Below are 14,525 nucleotides of genomic sequence, written 5' to 3' on the forward strand. Positions count from 1 at the left end.
TTCTCTATGATGGCCTGTTTTTGAAGAGAGCAGAACCTTTCCTGCAGCTGATGAGCCTGGGCCCATTCAGAAGACACCTTAAACTGTGGCTTTAACCACAATGATTAAGCCAGAAAGCCAGGCCGTGTTTAGAAGACACCTTGGACCATGGCTTTAACCACAGCAAATAAGGCTTTTTGCTTTATTCACTGTGGTTAAAGCCATGGTTTAAGGTTTCTTCTGAATGGGGCCAATGTCTCTTCCCAGTACCATGTAGATGCATGGACTGCTAAGGAACAGCAAAGGAATTGTGGATGGAGTGATGCTATGGAGACCCATAAAAGGGTCAGACAATGGGTAAGGCATGAGAATGAGTAGAATCCAGTCGGGATGAGGGTGAGGTACTGTGGGTTGGCAGCACTATATGCCACTTAATATTCCATATCAGCCAGACTCTGAACAAGAGAGTGACTTTATGTGGACTGTAAATATAGAATTTCAAACTAATTCTGTACCTCCAAGATTCAGATTTGAACTAGAGATTTATGAGTACACAACATCTTGGATCATGTTTACAGAGCATATCAGTGGATGCTGTTGTCAAAAGCAGTATATCATTTACCAGAGGGCCCTCAAACAAAACACACAAACCTGTAAACAAATCATCTTACTAAGTTAGGTAGAAAGAGCAGCAACACATCATGTCCACTCTGGGAGATTTCACTTTTTGAAAGTTCCCTCACAGCCAGATAGCATTAGTCACTGTCAGTGGCAAATTACTGGTTTAGATGTCTCTTGATTTTACCCATTATGGTAACAACAAAATTCTTGTGCAACTGAAATGGGACTTCTTGATGGAGGGCACGTGCCCTTTGGAATATTCTCCCACACGTGGTTCGAGAGGCAGAAACAGTGGCAAGTTTTAAATGCTTCTTGAAGACAGGCTGTCTCCCTGATTTGTGAGGGACTCTGTCATCTCTGTTTTATCGTTACGATGTTGCAATGTTTTTAAATGTTCTCAATGTCTTGAATTGTTTCTTTATTTATTTTTAAACATGTTTCTATATTGTTATGCTGTATTTTAATATGCACTACGTAGGGATTTGAATATATTAACCCGTATAAAAGTATTATGAATAAATAAATAAATAAATAAATAAATAAACTTTTGGCTTCTTTAATTTGACCAGCATAAAGCAACTTCATGATGTGCATCTGGAAGTAGGAAACAGCTATGCCAAGAGAGAAAGACAAATCTATGTTGCCGTTTAAACTGCCAATAAAATTCAAACATGAGAAGAAAGTAATCCCGCAGAAAAAGACATTTCAGCTTTTAAAAAAAGTTTATGCATTTATTTTGGGCTGCTGGAAGATATAAGAATCGATAGGTCAGTTTTTCAGCCTCCTTATAGCAATTGCCACGGTAACACAGACAATAAATAAATGCTGTGCATATTTTGTCTTTCAACCCTCCCCCTCACCCACAGAAAAGTTTTCTAGTTTTCATAATTGGAATAAGTTCCCCAGACTGTCTACAAGTTGCATCTATGGTTGAGAAAAATAATCAGGATTCTCTCCATAAGACTTCTTTTTCTGCCATGCTCATAATTTTCCTGCAGTGTTATATTCAACAGAGCCTGAGATAAATTTCAAGATAAAGTAGATGGGTAGAGAGCAATGTTCCTAGCATTTATGGCAAGGGGTTGGGAATCTGCTGACGGACAGAGCAACCACCATAGCCTTGCCATTCCTTTGTGGCCAGGGTGGGAGGTGAGCGGTCAGCATTTTTTTTTCCTCCTATGGACTGCAGTGGAAGGAAATTTACTTTACAAGCTCTGGGGCTGGCATAGAGTCATGCCAGTTCCTAGGGCATGTTGTAGAAACAAAGAGTACCAATGGGATGCCTCTTTGGACACCCCCCCCCAACAACACACCCCATGTATATTCCATCCGCCTCGCCCCTCTCCACCAGTGGAATACTAATGGCAGACAATAAATGCAGGTGGAGCTTTGCATGGTCAGGGCGCTTCCAGCGGAATCCATATATTTCCACTGACATCCTTCTGTTTCCACTTGCGGAATGGCACTTGGTGAGGATTGCAGCCTTAAACTTCTGTCTTTATTCACATGTATAACTAGTAAACAGGGAGTATGAACTTGTGGTTAGGTACTACATAGAATAGATCGACATTGGGTGACCAAAATAGTCTGTAGTTGGTTGGTGTAGGTGTAGTAGTAGTAGTAGTAGTAGTAGTAGTAGTAGTAGTAGAAGAAGAAGAAGAAGAGGAAGAAGAAGAAGAAGAAGAAGAAGAAGAAGAAGAAGAAGAAGAAGAAGAAGAAGCAGCTCTAATAAAAGCCCACATGTTTTTTCACTTGATTAACTGTCCAACAGAGAAAGGAAATATTCAACACTAACTCCTACGGGTATGTAAAGGCTGACAACATGTATTATAAAGCCATTAAAGCTAAAGGTAGCTTTCCATAAGCTGTGAAGAAGTTTCTTGATCCAAACTTGATGAAAAAAAGAAAATCTAAAGAGATTGATTCCCCCACCCCCCTGAAAACTAAAGTAATAGGTCTAGGAGACACCATAGCAATAGAATGACCATTACAAGGGTTGATAGAACATGAATTATCCCCCTAACTACCTTTTATTTGTTGCTGTAATGGTCTAGATTCTTGATGCTAATTCTGCAAGACAGCAGTAGGATATGACCTGCCTTCCCACTGCTTGATATAAATCTCCACTGATACAAATTGAGTTCAGCCACAGTGAACTGAAATGCTAATGCTGGAAACATACGGCAACCTGCTGTTTGTTACCAGAAAGTTTTTAACACTGCCATACTCCCACATACTCCTTTTCACAGTGTAAATCAAATTGGCACCACACCATTAAGGATTGTAGTTAGATTTACATAAAACAACACTGCACATAAATAAGGCATCCATCGGTGTGGACACAGAAATGCTGCCTCCCCCCCTCCTGACAAGTTTAGTGCTTAATTTATGAAAGGGGGGGCAGGGCTTATGTCTGCAACAGAAGTCATGCCTTCTAACCTGAATGCTGCTATCCTTTATCCAAGGGGTGCAGAATTTTGCTATGAGCACTAAGTGGGAAGCCAGGAGAGCATTCCGCATGCATTCAGAGCATATTCTCCAGTTGTTCTGGTTTACCAGGGACTGCCCCTATTTTATCCTGAGCTTGTGTTCTAATGTTGTCCCTGTTTTTTCTTTAGGGCAGATTGTAAGTGTGCACATATCTGTATTACAGTTGCCATTCCTAAGGTTTTATCTCCCTCCCCTGAATCTAGGGCCAGATCTACACCAAGCAGGATATAACACTATGAAGGTGGTTTGAAAATGGTATAAGGAATATGTCATGGGCCCCAACAGTTGTCAGTGCACTTCAATACCATTATAAAGCAGTAGTGTAGATCCTGCCTAGGATGCTGCTTTATACAGAGTCAGACCACTGGTGCAATAGGGAAGGGCCATCGCTCAGTGGTACAGCACATGCCTGTCATGCAGAAGGTCCCAGGTTCAATCCCCAGCACTTCCAACTAGTGTTGGAAAAACTCCTAAAATCCCGGAGAGCTGCTTCCAGTCATTGTTGACAAAACTGGGCTAGATGGACCTCCATTCGACTCGGTCTAAGGCAGCTCCCTATGTCCATCTAGCTCAGTACTGTCTACACCAGCCTTCTCTAACCAGGTGCCCTCAACCCGTGTTGTTATATTTTCATTAGTATTGTTTTAATTTTTACACTGGGCAGTTCACAAGAATTACACACCACAGTACAAGATAAAAACATAAAATCTCTACCATACAATTTTTTAAAATAAATAAATAAAATAAACAGCTAAAACCGTGCAAATAATAATAATAATGGACCTGATAAAAACAATTATCATAAATGCCCCACCATATGCCATCAAATGCCAGGGAGTAGAGGACAGTATTAACTTGGTGCTGAAAAGATGGCAGTGTTGGTACCAGGCAGACCTCACTGGGGAGAGCATTCAAAACAGGGGGCCGTCTTTCCTCTCCACTGTTGCCACCTTCTGAGGCTCTCTCAAAGGAAGGCCACAAATGCTGGTTGTAGTGTCTGGGGAGGTTTGTGTCAGGTGTTAGAACTCCCTTCATCCCCAGTCAACATGGCAGAATTCCACTGTAACATCTATTTCCTAGCCAGGAAGGCAGATTTCCATAGAAAATTCATTTGTCATTCAGATTTCCACTTATTTCAGTTTCAAGCTCCAAAATGTCAATTCAAGACCTCCGACATCTTCATGTTTGTAGCATATCCAAGCACACACAAAACTCTGGACAGGGGTAGAAGAAATAAGTCTTTCATCCTTCAAAGGAAAATGTGGGGAGGAAGTTGAACCTAACATACTTCATTAGCTAGGAAAAATTAGGAAAAATGCAAGCAAAATTGCTTTACTAGTTGACCTAGACTCTAGAGTATGTTCTGTTGTTTTAAATAAGTAATTTGTAAGTATTCGTTTGACGTGTTATCATTATTATTATTATTATTATTATTATTATTATTATTATTATTAAAAACACACGAACAAAAACAAAAACTCTCATTTCAGGCTGGATTGAAATAACATTAAGAACAGCACCTGGGGAACAGCATCAAGTCTACATCCAATTAAATGCAGATGTTATTTATAACCAGCCTGAAGCCCATAAAGCCCTAAACATTTTGGGACATCAAAAGAGGGAGGGGGAGATCAATTGATTTATTATTTCAACTTAATTTCTATCTATGTCTAAATCAGCAAGCTAATAAATAATGGGTGCAACCAAGTAACTAACTAACTAAGGGCTCAATCTTATGCCTGTTTATGCAGAAAAAAATGTCCTATAACTAACAGCATTCCCCGGCCAGCATTTTTCTGTCTAAATGTGCCTAGGATTGTACCCAAAAGGCACTGAAGTTCCACTGAGTGGAGCATGGAAGACAAACCATGAAGATAGTAGGACACTAGTGGGAAATGTGCTTGTTGTTAATGGAGTGTAGATGCAGCACACAGGTGTGAACAACATCTTTTCTGTTGAGGGCCACATTCCCATGTGAGTAATCTCTCTGGGGGCCACAAGTTGGCAGTGAGCAGGGCCAAAGCCAGTGGTGGACATGATCTCATGCAGAGGCCTTCTGAAATTAGGATGAGGATACATGAAGCCCAAGTACTGCCGGTTCCCCATCCCCGCAGAAGGTTCTGCTCCAGATGTAGTTTTAGTGGAGTGGGGAATAAATGCAATTCAGTTCCCCCCTCCCCTGCCACAAATCTGGAGTACACTGGAATGCCTTCCATAATCCTTTGGGCCCCTGCACAGAGGTACCTCAACTTCCTCGGTCCTCAACCCATTCTGGTACACCTGGCGACTGAACAGTAATATTACTGCCTCTTGATGTAGAAGCCTTGGAGCATACAAGAGGAGGCCAAGAGCAGCCTAGGATTATTCCTTGGGCCATGCTAGGCTTCTTCTTGTATGGCTTTAAACTAAAATATTCTGGTATTTTAGAGAGCTTCAGCTATTGGGTGGTATAAAAATGCAGTAAATAAATAAATAAATATTTTGGCCCCAGCCCTTTTGCCTTGAGCCATGCCCACCACTGGAATGCAGACCCTAAGAGCTTCTCCGAAATGGAATTCAGTCCTTGGGCTGCGAGAAGTTCAGCACCCCTGCTGTATGTTACAAGTCCTCCGGCTCACTAAGAGGCAATGGCATTTCGGTCTCCTTAGTGCACTAGAGGCCTCAAGAGATGGGCAGTGGGCATAGCGTGGCCAAGGTACATCCTAACAAGTATTTCCAGAACCCACCAGAATTGGGCTCTAGCATGCTCTGGAAACGCTTCCATATCAACCAGAACTCAAGATTTCAGTCCAGCTTTTGGTGGGAGTGAAATGTCACTCCATTCCTACATGGCCTGGAGGGTCTTTTATAGGGCTGGCATCAAGGCATAGTTGGGCCCACACCCCACCAGGGGCCCACTGACAAGACCACCACCACCCTGGAGTTGTGCCTCCTCTTCACCATTGCACTATTGTTCACCTTCTCTGACTCTGGCCTAGAAAACAGGGGGCAGTTGGGGGGGATAGCAGTAGATGCCACTGCAAGTCTTGCCATGGGCTGCAAGACTGTCAAGCAAGCAAGTGGCAGCAATGACGAGAAAGAAAACAAGGAGCAGTGGCAGCTAGTGACCATGAGAAGGTAGGTTCACTGACAGAGGGGACCCTCTGAGGCTGTCTTACCCAAAGGCCCTCAAAACACTTGGAGACGGCACTGGTTTCTAAGCCTGCTTGAAAGCAGGGCAATAAGCCCCCATTCCTTTTCTCTTGTGGCAATTCTTCCTTTTCCTCTTTCCTAACTGCATTCAAGAGGCAGCTGGACAAGTATCTGTCAGGGATGCTTTAGGGTGGATTCCTGCATTGAGCCTTGTAGGCCTTGTAGGCCCCTTCCAACTCTGCTATTCTATGATTCTATGATTCTATGATCCTGGTTCTGCATGATTCCATTATATCTCCCCACTTTCCTCACCCTACATTCGCCCTGGTGATGCTCGTAGGTGCCATTCACTTCAAACTGTCACCTTGTACGCTAATAACTACTCTTGCTCTTTCACCTGCGAATGCCTGTTCCCTTTGCGTTTCCACTAGGATTTTCTGCCTTGGCCTCAGACCAACTACGGCCAAGGCAGCCTCAGCTTTCTTTTCAATAATCCCACAGGCTGCAACCTGCCACACACATCTCTCAGTCAGCGACTGACTCTCAAACATATCATCTTGACTCTTTTCTTCTCCCTCTACAAACGACTCATCTTCTTCCTTCTCAGCATCTCCCCTTTTCTCAGCTGCATCGCCTGCTAAAACTCTCATTGATGCCCCTAAGTATTGCTGATCATCCCTGCTGTCCTTCATTTCCATGTCACCTCTCCAAAATCCTCCGTACCTCTGGTCCCCCTAACCTGTTACTTCTTTTTTTTTCCCTCCCTCTCCTTATTTTTATACCCTGCATCACTCAGAAACCTATTAGTTATTTAGATCCTGACCTTCCCCTTTATCTGTTGGGCTTTCCTTCTGTGCCTCCTGCCTTGAACGCTGCAGCTCCATTAAATCCTTTCTTTTAATCCCCCCCATTCCCCCAAAAAAATCTTTAGGAATGGTGGACGCTTTGGCAAATGATCCACTTCTGTACTGTTCGCAGGGCTGAAGTCAAGGGCAACCATAGTTGAGCAAATGAGGAGGAAACTTGGCATGATGTTTGTCATGTGGTTGACATTGCGCAGCTTGAGCCAAGGGGAACTTTCCTCCAATTGCAAATAGCAGGTGAGGGGTGATTCTTATTAGGTCTTCAATAGGAGCAAAAGGTCAGCCCCCTTCCTGAAATGCCATGGTCTTGATGTGTTTCTCCTCCTGGCTCTTTAATTAACCAAAAAAAAAAAATAGCTCTGCAGCTCCAAATGCCATGACCGACACCACCACTAGTTTAACCCTAATATGCACTCAGATTTTTGTTTGCGTATTGGGGGGGGGTTCTAGCGTCACATTAAATATTAAATATTAGCATTTTACTCAAAATAACAGGAAGTAGACTCTTCACAGGAAGTAGACTCTTCCCAACACATATAAAATTCAGATGCTTTGGGTAGAATGCAGGCTATGCCTTCCTCTCTGTCCTTCTTTGCAAAGTTTGCGTTTAAATACATTAAGCCAAACATTTCTCTTCGGCATCCACTTCCAAAACCTCCTCAAAGGGAAATGGGGGTGGGGGAGATGGACGCTTTAATTGTCAGCATTATTAATGTGCAAACGCTTTGGCTTAAGCTAATAGTTACTTAAGAAAGTTTGCCTGCCTTAAGGTAATTGTTTAAGCTGCAAGTTAAGTCAATTCAAAACAGACAGAGAAGCTTTTTGTCCATAGCAGGCTCTCTTCTTTCACTTGTTGGCTCAGAATTCCAGTTACTAAGAACAATCATAATAGCAATTGCTGCATTATTCTTACTAATGACTGGCAAAAATCATTAGTAAGTTCATTCTTTACTAATTTAAGAGAAGATGGTTTTAAATGCCATTACACAGGCATAAAAGGGATTCTTGGCTACAGATTAGAGTTTGTTTTCCTAAAAAGGAAGTATTGCGTCATTACATGGTCTCATCTTTATGAAACCAAAACTTGCTGCTATGCACCAAAGTTAGTGAATATGTGGGTGTATTAAATATTCATCTTTTGTTACATTGCTTGTTTTCCATTTCAGTACTAAATGTGGCCAATAACCATCCATGCTTGTTTCCTTGTAGCTGCTGAGCCGGCGTTCAGGTAACTGGTTTCCAAGACAACATATTGGCAAGGGATTAGAGCAGACACTTGTATGTGTATAACTCTGAATAATGCAAACACTGTTAAGTGATACATTTTTCATTATGCTAAACATAATGCACCATGTGATGCTATCTACTTCTTGCCTGTTGAACATGCCCTTATTAAGAATCCAGTTTCAAGCTTTACCGGTGGGTATAATGATTGCTTTATTAAAACAATAAAAATACTGGTTCGTGCACTTTTCAGATGAGCTTCATACACAGTTAGTGAAACATCTGCTCAGTTCATTGTAATTCACTTTTAGATCAAAGTAATCATTGCCAAGGAGCACATTTTCTTACCATAAAAATAAGATGATGGAATGAGAATGGTGATCACTCAGTCTTCTATGAGGACTGTGAAGACTCACACACACAGAGAGAGACCCCTAATGACATTTACAAATTGTGAGTGTCATATTTAAGTGACCTTCTTCTGCAGTTTATGAACTTTTGATGTCCCTTCAAAATGTACAACAACTCTGTACAGCACCATGTACATTGATGGTGCTATATAAATAAATAATAATAATAATAATAATAATAATAATAATAATAATAATAATAATAATAATAATAATAAAATTAACTTGATGTGGAAAAAAATATACATTGTAAATTTCGAAGAGTTACTAAAAGCCTCACCTTTATTTGAGCCTCTTGAAGGAGTTGGACCTCTGAAGCATTTTCCACAATCATAGAGCTGAATCACACACACACACACACACCAACCCTAGAAATTGTGTGTGTGTGTCCGCCGCCACCGTGCAGTGGAATGCTAAAGTATCCAAGTTTAGAAGGTTCAAGGTTGAAAGATTCCCCCATTGATTTTTGAATATTACCATCAGATTTGTGTCCATTTATTCTATTGCGTACAGACTGGCTTGTTTGCATTGCCGGCAAATGATGACACATATCTAAAAGTAAACATATATACCCCAGTCCTATCAGTGTTCCTTCGTCTGAATGTAACCCCTGATACTAAGCTATGAAGCTGATACACAGCTATGTTGTGCAAAATAATCGTAAACATTTTCCAGGACATGGTACAATATCAGTCTGAGCACATGAAGGGGCATTAAGATTATATATATATATATATATATATATATATATATATATATATACATATAATCACAAGAGAGTGATGTAGATACAGCAACTTGTGTTAATGGTTCCCTATTCAACAGTTATTGTTTATTTATACTCCTAGACACAGCTCATCCTCCGAAGAGCTTGGAGCAGCTTTCACAGGATTCCCAGGCTACTCTTCACCCAGGAGACCACTGGAATGGTTAAGACCTACTTAGCTTCAGCACCATGTGCCTTCCGACCATTTTCTCTGCCATGGTTTTATAATTTTATCCTCAGGCAGGCAGCTTTCATCCCCAAACAGTTGTTTTAACCAAGCTGCTAAAAGCAAAATTGTTAACATGCTTTGAGATCAGAGCATAAGGGATAGAATGTCTGCGCACATTAAAACACACCATGTTATATATGGAATACAAAAACACTGTCGGCGTGACTTTCTCTGTATATTTGTGTTGATATAAGCCAATGGTCCCTCTAACTCATACAGTCCATCTTAAGTGACAGAAGCTCTTCTGGGTCTTTGATTTTACTTTTTCCTAGTCCTGAACCATTCCCTCTATATCCAAAGTTCAAATAAGAATGTGTCGAGCATGAGTGCCATTTTTATGTAGCTAAATGGATTTCGGCAGGCTTGAGGAGAGACTCAAGGTTTGCAGGAATACAAACAGCTTTAGAGTAAAAACAGTGGGGTGGGGACCCCAAAATGGCTCAATGAGAACCAGGCATTCTCAGGGGCCATGGGATGCTGATGGAAAGTTTGTGGGTGATGAATGGAAAACTGGGTGAGCGAGGAATGGAACAGAGTATCCTGGAAAAGGGCACTGAAAAAGAACACTCCACACTGCAACATTTTGTTGCAGGCTCCACTTGTCCTCTGTAAAGATCGTTTGAACTGGTGATGCTATGGACTGATACTGAGACTTTCCACGTGCAAAATATTGTGTCCCATGAATGTAAACTCCTTCCTCATTCAGAACTGTTGGTACAGTAGTATCTGTAAGCCACAGATTTGAAGCATGGCTTGAAGACAGAGAGGGTAACAAAGAGAATGACAGCTTTATTGGATTTAAAATGGACCACACATCTTTATTAAGAACTGTGACATGAAAACCTAAAAGATTTTAGCTTCAAGGCCAGTGTGGAGGGGAGAATCTAAAATGCTACAGGGAGTACAGGGAGTCTTGTACACATGGTGTTCTTGCACAATGTGTAATTACTATGCTCTCCCATCTTCTCCACATCCATACTGGTGATCCTGCCAACATTGTTTCAAAAAGTAAGCCGTTTAAAACAAAAAACCCAACAAATCAGCCCAATATTGAGCCCAAATTCACAATGCCTATCAGGTACAGAAGGAACACCACAGAGAATAAATATGGAGGGAGGGGACACACACACAGAGAGAAAGAGAGAGAGAGACCTAGCCCCTCTGCCAGTGAGGGCAGGCCTAAGCAATTCTTGCCCTGTCCCCATGAACAACAGCCATCCAAAGCCTAGGTTGCCCCCCTCCACAACCCCAGTGGTTGGTTGGTAACCCCAGTGGTTAGTTGCTGTCTGCTTAGCCCCACTTGACCACAAGCAGAGCAGTAAAGGTTACTATATAGGCTCATGTCCCACTTCTATACTAATCTTGCAAGACCCCTGGTACCAAATCCTACTATTCATCAAACTGGGCCTGAACCCTTCCATGGTGAAGCCAGATAACGCCACACTGGTTAAAATCCCCCTTCTCTGAAGATTATGCTGTGGAGAAGTAGGGAGCTTGCTGAAACATGTAGTCCAATAGCATTTGTTAAAAACAAGTAGTGACAGAAAGAAGACATGACTGGGGCTATGGTGACAGCTGTTGTGCATGGTTTGATTAAAAAAACACACCAAAAACTAACCATGTGGACTTTATTTGTAGTCGGTTGGTTTCCAAAGCCAAGCTTCTTGACCAAGGCTCTGCTAAACCAGACTTGCTGGTGGTGAGATATTTGCATTCAGTGGTGCAGCTAGGGCTGAAATTCCCCAGATGTCCACCCAGAGAGCAGCAGGTGATGTGGGCAGTGGCAAACAGGCCCTGTAATCATGATGGTGCTATCATATAAGTGAGTTTACAGTGCAAAACTGCAGATTTCCTGGGAATTTCCTTTTCATCAGAATGGAAAACACTCGGTTGTTTTTGTTTTGCTCCAGTGTATCAGCAGTGTAGAAGGAGTTTTAAATCATGGAATGGCGGAATGGATGGTGGGGAGAAGAGAATTGCGAATTGTGTGCTTCACAACTGAAGGGATACAGACGGCCATCTAAAGGGAGCCTCCATGAGACTATTATGCTGTGTTGTAATGCTATGCTTTAATATTGTGTATTTTTAATATTGTATTTTAGTGTTGTGAACTGCTGAAAGATTCTATTATATTCAGCAGTACATAAATATTACAAATAAACAAATCAAACATTCGGTCCAGGATCTAAAATGGCCTAGCTGCACCACTGTCTTTATTTATTTATTTTGTTCACAGATACCCAAATATGAGCAGATGGAGGGGTGGGGGGGAGAGAAGAAGGGGAGCAGTTCTATAAGTTATATAAATTATATTGCCATTTTTAACCTTATCTGAAGAGAACATTTTCAAAGTTTGGTGGCTTGTTCCTCCCTAGTCGCCTCCTGCGTGACATTTTATTTTGCCTAAACAACCATCATCATGGCATTCTCTGATGCAACGTAGAGATGATTTGAAAAGAGGTTTACACAGATCATCTTTAGAATTTTCTTCTAGCACAAGCATCTATTTTTATAGAAACGTAAATAGGAAAACAGAATGCAGAGTGCCGCATACTTTTACTATAGCGGGATCTTCAGCTTTACTCTTTTTAATTAGATCTTTGTTCCACATCCCAATTAGGCAAGTATTATCTTACTTCCAAAGTCCTGTCACTCTTCACTCAACCTCTCCCTTCCAATAAAATCATTTCTGGCACTTGAATTTACTGTTTCTGTGTACAAAGTCAACCTCACGGGGGGGGGGGGGAGGGGGTTCTTGCAAAAAAGAAAAGATGCCTGCATTTCGCTCTCCAGCCTAATTGCCTACAACAAAGCTTAAAGTTGCTTTATATTTAGCATAAATGTGATGCTTTCCATTCTCGATCCCTTCTTTGTAACTCCTCACCTCCAGGATAAAACTTGAAAGAATTCCACCGCATTTCTACTGTTGTCCTCTTCAATAAGGCTGGTATAACAGGAAAGAAAGAAAGAGAAAGAAAAAGAGGAGGAGGGGTAGAGAGGAAAAGTTACGCATTTAACTGAGGGCAGAAGTACCATTGCTTGTTCTGCCACTGCTTTTGGGGATATATTTTTCTTTTGCACAATCCAGCCCCAATGGAAGACCAGTAGCAATACAACGGGAGTTGTTAAATCTTTCTATTTGCTTAAAATATTTTTATGTTGCCCTTCAGTAAAAATTCCTAGGGCCGCTTTCACTACTTAAAAATCATAAACATTGTAGAGATTAGTATAAAACCCAACAATAATCAAACAGTTAAAGCACCGTAGCTTAAAACAACTATTCAGTTCAGCAGAATGGATAAAAATAGAACCTACAGCTAGGAGTGAATCTAACCCATGGCTCTCCAGATGTTCTTGGACCCCAACTCCCATCAGGCCCAGCCAGCAGGACCAATGGTCAGGGATTATGGGAGCTGGAGTCCAACAGCTTCTGCAGAGCCACAGGTTTCTTACCCCCCCCCCCCCCCGCATCTGGACAAATACCAAGATCTTCACCTAAAACCAAAATGACATCAGACGGAGGTCTGCGCTCCATACAAAGAGCTTTTCCTTCCCTGCTCTTCCACAACATAAACCTCTAGGTGACACTGTGCTATAGCAGGATAGTTCAGCTACACAAGCAGGAAAATACATCCTGGGAAAATGCTCTTAAAAATAAGTGCAACTGGAGGGCCACAAGTTGTCTAAAGAACCCATAAACAACCATGATTAAGGAATGATGAGTGCACAAGAAATGCCTCCTGTTGGAATTGTCCAGGGTATCATTTATTACACGTTCTATGTACTTGGGCTCATTCTGATCCGTTGATAATATATTATAACAACAGATCAAATGGGTTTTTCCTACTATCTTTAACCATAGGAGAACCTTCTTTGCACTGAAGGACAATCTATTGTTAAGTTCAATACTTCAACAGATGGAGAAAAACTATTTTTGATAATGGGAAATGGGGATATTAAAGGATGTTCCTATATCATCTGTGAAATTTTGACAGTCATGGCCTTGGATTGGGCAACAGGAGGCTTGCAGTGGTAGCCAGGAATGGAAGTTTGAAAATGGGACCAGTCACACAGGCCTGGGAGTTTCCCTTTTGCACATTTTAACAACCCTCATGTAGAAGGGGCATTTCCATCTCGGGAAGGAACAAAGCTAAGCTTGAGGAAGGCTAACTGAATTCATCAGTGCACTATATTCCATCTAGCCCAAGATATTTAGCTGAGGCAGAGCAGTAAATGGCACACGCACAAGACAAGGTGCATTGAACCCAAGGCTGGTCAGGCTATTCCACAAACACCTTTGCCCCTTCATGGCAGCAAATAATACAACAATAATAAATTAAATAACTAGCAATTTGCTGCTTTTTTATGATACCCCATATCAGGGTCCTGAGGCTGCTGCCTCACTCTGCCTGATAGCAGGGCCAGCCTTGCAAGCAAACTACAAACAAAATCAAGACTAGAGGTCAGGTTATTTAAAAGAAGTTTCTGCAATCTATAATATTAGAATTATACCTATAAGATATAATCATATAAATGGCCCATTATTCACTTGATTTGAATGGTAAAAAGCAATTTAATGCAAATCATCTCCTGTACTTTTCACAATCTTAGCAATATAAAGATTAAATGTAATCGATTGCATATAAAATTGAAGAGACAAGTGAATTTTTAATATTTTTCATAGCTTTAGTATCATCAGAAACAGAAGCATGGTGTTTTTGCACAATGCGTAATTTGAGATGACAAGGTTCTTATAAACTTTTATTTACTTCTTAGTTTTATTATACATAGACAAAATATTGTGCACTGAG

This window comes from Elgaria multicarinata, chromosome 9 (genome assembly GCF_023053635.1).
Source record: "Elgaria multicarinata webbii isolate HBS135686 ecotype San Diego chromosome 9, rElgMul1.1.pri, whole genome shotgun sequence".
Classification (NCBI taxonomy): domain Eukaryota; kingdom Metazoa; phylum Chordata; class Lepidosauria; order Squamata; family Anguidae; genus Elgaria; species Elgaria multicarinata.